Here is a 4,811-nt window from a genome sequence, read left to right as displayed (position 1 = left end):
TTAAGGCTCCCCTGGGCTTTTTCTGAGGTGTCGTCCCGAGGCCGGATCAGAGGGCCAAAACATGGGAACCATTTCAGGCTGTAAGAACTGTGCTCCTGTTCCCTCTGCGGGGGTCCTCTGCCACATCGTCATGCCCGCATCTCTGACACAAAGCCAAAGGAAGGGACCAGGCACTGAGCAGCCAGGGAGGTGGTGCACAAACGTGGAATGGAAGACCAAGTTCTGTGTTGCAGAGAAATGGGCTGACTGGTTTGCCCAGCACAACCCAAACCCAGCTCTTTCTTCGTGTGGGACACTGCCCTGACTCAACCCGTGAGTCTCTACATCTCTACGTTCGTGCTTGGCCAGCTGGGTGCTTCAAAGCACCCCTGCTCCTACCCTGTGCCGTGCAGGGCAGAGCCATGCACACTGAGTGCCCAGTCCTGTGCCGTGTGGCATGAGGAAAGGGGAAATTTCTGGAGCTAGAGAAGCCAGCTGCATCCAAGGCAGGTGGGGAACCGGTGGTGACATAGGCGCCTTCCTGGAAACATTTCTTTGAACATATTTCCTGGAGAAGTTAACTACAGAAGGGTTTTGCCTTGCAAGACAGGTTTCCTATTTTGAGAAGTCTCTGGATAAGAGTTTTGAGCAACTAAAACATGGTCAGGGCACAACTTTTTTTTTTTTTTGTCTCTATGAGACAGGGTCTCAACTATGCAGTTCAGGCTGGCTTTGAACTCACTGTGTATCCCAGGCTGGCCTCGAACTCTTGGCAATGCTCCTGCCTTAGACTCCCAAGTGCTGGGATTACAGGCATGTGCCATCATGCCTGGCCAAGGCAACTTTGCTTCTGGAGAGAACATGTGCTCTAGCTTTCTGCTTCTTTGACTCCAGGGAAAGTGGAACCAGCGTTATAGACTGGTCCCCCAGAGCTGTCCTTTTGTATTCGTCCTTTTCTATGCCATCAATGTTTGAGAAGCTTAAGATGCAGGCTGCAAGTGCAACAGTTAATGAAAATGAGGAAAGAAGGGGGAAGTGCCAATTTAAGTGCAAATAGGAGTTAACACCTAGGTCTATTGTACTTGTTTCTGCACTTCCTGGCATCCTGGGGTTTGTTAGGTTCCTGCACTGGTTTAACTGTGGCTTCATTTTCTGTGCCTTAGTTTCTTTGTCCATGAAATAAGGCACCTCCTCAGAGGTTTTACTGAATGTCCCATGAGATAACACACGCTGAGGATCTGAAATTGTGCCTGGCCTAGGCAAGCATTTAATTGCACTGCAGACATTATTCTCCCCTCATGGGGGCGCCGGAGGGTACAGTGGAGGTGATTCTCCTCCTCACAGGCTCCTACCTTCTCTTCCCTGGTTGTTCTCTCCCGCTGCTCTCATCTAGTCCTGATGGATGGCCTCTGAAATGGCCTTTGATGCTGCTCTGGCTCCACAATGTTCTCAGGCCCACTTGAGCTCCCCCTCCTCCCAGCAGACCTTTTCTAGGACGCTTACTTCATGCATGCTGCCTGGTGACCTCAGATTCATTTCCTTGACTCTAAGTCCCTCTAAACCCAGAAAGTGTTCATGTGGTACTGTCTCCTCCTTTTGTCCTGACTTCTGCAGGTCTGGAGGGGTTTTCTGGTCATCTTCCCAGTTCTTGGCATCCCAACTTTGCCCACTGAGTTAGAGGGATGGAAATATCCCCAGGAAGTTCCAAACCCAGGGGTCTGCAGCCTGTGGAAGGTTGTCCTCTTCCGTCCAGTGTGGGACCCTTGTGCTTGTGGGCTCAGTGGCTGTAACTCACCATAGATCCTGTGGGCAGTCAGGGTTCCAGCTAGGCTGGCGAGCCCATTTACATGAGTTGCTCCCCCTCTGGCAACAGCCCTATTTGCATGGACCTCACCCTCAGCCAGAAGGACGAAGGTTGAAAGAGCTTGGCCCAGATGGCAAGTGGGGGGGTCTGGTCACTGGACACACAACAGGCTTTAAACACAGGCTGTACTGTGAGCCATCAGCTAACTGGTGAACAACACGAAAGATTACTTAGATGTGCTAGATGCCACTGAGAACAGCTACACATTGATCATTTACTCCTGCTGACAGCTTCGTGAAGGGACTCCCCATCTCTTCCTATCAAGAGGCAAGCAAATAGGTAGAGAATGTATTTGCCCTTGGGTACAAGGGTTGGTGAGTAGCAGAACAAGTAGTCTGGGCTCATTTTCTATGTGTTTAAGCACTAGGTGAATGGACCTCCCTAAGCTTATAAAGCATGTTTGCACCAATGCATCGATTATAACAGGCATTGTTTCCCTTACACTTTTTTTGTGGGGAGGGGGTTGAGACAGGGTCTCTATAAATAGTTCAGGCTGGCATCAAACTCAGAGCAACCCTCCTGCCTCAGCCTCTCTAGTGCTGGGATTACAGGCATGTGCAACCATGCCTCGATTCTCTTTGGTTCTCTTGACTTCTTTCCCTAGCATTTCTGGAGAAAGCCAGGATCAATGCTATTGGTGTGTATGTGTGTGTGTGGGGGGTCCTCACACTCCCTTTCTTTTCCATTTCAAGGCACTCTAACTTTCCCTACAGGAGCGTAATGATGCCTCAAGCAAGGTAAGCCCAGGTTTCCACGCTGCACCCCAAGGATCCTCTTGTCCAACCCAAGCCCTCTCCCACCTACTGCACCGCCCCCCAGGGCCCTGAACTGCACTCTTGCACCTTGACCTTGACAGATAGGCTGTTCACTTGATTCCCACCCCAGGTGTCTGGTAAGCATCTGCCAACTTCAACAGCTACTATCAGCCTGGCCAAAACATGCTTGGGAACAGACTGAAAGAAAACACAGTGGGAAAAGTCGTAGGTGATTTCCTTACAAATAATTACGTTGAAAATTACTGTTTTAATTGGTGGAATGCTAGCACGTTTAACAGACCGGTCCTTCTTTGGTTCACCGTTTTCATAACCTTGAAGTAAAGGCGGAGGGCATAGCATATTTTACACTCCAAGGTCCATGCTCTGAGACATGAACCTTCTTTTTCAGGCATGACCTTGCGACCTAAAGCTTTATTGTAACTCACATAACTCTACCAGATGCTCACTCAGGTGAAGTTGGAGCCTTTATGAATGACTCAGACACAGCAACGACTTACATCTTTGTTCTTGTTTCAGTGTCCTGAAGCTACAGATAGTAAAAATGTGGGGTAGGCCCCGGAACATTCTAAACCTGGTATATCTGGCGGGAATATTTTAATCTTGCTACAATCCCATCAAGACCACGACCTAAATCTCCCACTGTATGACTGGTTAAGTCTTGAGTTTCAGCCGTGTAACAAAATGCTCCCACATGTACACGACAAATCTTACTAATGTCAAAACTGCACTGAATATCTTATAGAGGATCAGGAAGCAATCTTTATCTCAAAAGGAAAGGAAAACTTCCAGGACGCAAAGAGAAAATCCCACCTTCTTCCACCCTTTTTCTTTTTTTTTGGTTTTTCTCCGGTACCAGGAACCGAACTCACGACCTTGCGCTTGCCAGGCAGGCGCTTTTGCCGCTGAGCTAAATCCCCAGCCCCCACCCTTTTTTACATGCCCAAACAGGCATAATCAGGGAAAGAACCAAACGGAAATTAGCATTTCCTGCAGACCTACTGGGTTCTAGCTCTAGTCACACCAGTTAATTCTTTGAATTCTGGCCACACGTTTTACATCCTTGAGAATGCGGTCTGCGAATTTTGGGGTTTGCTCAAGGTGACACACTGCAGCAAGTTAAGTCAGAATCTGAAGCCGTGCCCTTTCCTCCGGGTTCCAGCCGCAGCTCAGAGAGAATGCAGATCTGCCGCGGGGAAATTAATGACCCACAGCTATCCTGTGGCAGCTCTGCGCCACAACGGAGCCGGTTCTCGTGACTCAGTCTTTCAGTTTCCACCCAAATGCCTGACTGCTGGAGTAAAGCGACCACGTGAGCCCCCCCCCCAACCCTGGCGGGTGAGGGACAGAGCTTGTCTGGCCAAGGGCAAGTCACAGGTGCGACGATTAGCCAGGACTGGATCCCTAGGGAACAAGCCCTCCCGCTTCGTCACCAGGCGGGCGCGAGGTAGCCCGGTCAGATGTGGCCACCAGGAGCCGCAGGTCCTAACTGCGCTCAAAGTGCGGCTTGAGACGCGACCCGCCACGCAAAACAGGGCCGCGTGGGAGGAACTGGGGATGACCTTGGGTACGTCTTCCGTTACTCCGTTTGATGACCTCCGGGGACCGGGCGAGGGTCCCCCGCGGTCTCCGCCGGTCACCAGCGAACACGGACAGACGGTGACAGAATAACCAGGGGAGGCCGCAGGGGGCTGTCCTGCCCCACGTGGACCAGCTCCCCGATGGGGGCGGGGCCGCTGGCAGGGCCAGGCCAATGAGCGCCGCCGCCGGGCTCACCCGGCCCAGCACGCTTGGCCAGCCGGGGCTACGTCACTCAGGAGGCGGGGCCTCGGGCCGGCGCGAGGCGCGGCGGGTCACGCGGGTCGCGGCGCCGGCTATAAGTAGGGGCCGGGGCGTGCTCAGCCGGAGTGATGGTTGCCGGCGTGTGCGGCGTGCTTTCTCTTCCTGGCTGCTGAAGCGCCCGCAGCTGCGTCCCGGGTGGGTCCGCGGTTCCGCTGTCCCGGGCCGTGTGCTCGCTGGCCTCAGGTGCGTGCGCCCGTGGCGCACGCCCGCCGCCGCAGCCCTGGTCTCGTCGTCTCCGCTTGGCCCCGCGTTTCCTCTGGTGAGTGGCGGCGCCGCCCGGCAAAGGCTCTTTCTTCTCCCGGGGGCCGGGCGCGGACTCCGCGGCGGCGAGGGAGGCGGCGGGGCGGGTGTGG

General features: G+C 53.4%; 1 protein-coding gene across 1 annotated transcript in view; it reads left to right on the top strand.

The window, feature by feature from the left end:
• The first annotated feature begins 4,467 nt into the window (after window positions 1-4,467).
• Slc20a1 (solute carrier family 20 (phosphate transporter), member 1) overlaps window positions 4,468-4,811 on the top strand; it is a 14,765-nt gene continuing 14,421 nt past the window's right edge. The window contains exon 1 of the mRNA XM_005400598.2: window positions 4,468-4,717. The gene's annotated coding sequence lies outside the window, so the exon portion shown is untranslated. The remainder of the gene's footprint in view (window positions 4,718-4,811) is intronic.

This window comes from Chinchilla lanigera, unplaced genomic scaffold, assembly GCF_000276665.1.
Source record: "Chinchilla lanigera isolate Chin_1 unplaced genomic scaffold, ChiLan1.0 scaffold00069, whole genome shotgun sequence".
NCBI lineage: Eukaryota > Metazoa > Chordata > Mammalia > Rodentia > Chinchillidae > Chinchilla > Chinchilla lanigera.
This window is presented reverse-complemented; position numbering and strand designations above follow the sequence as displayed.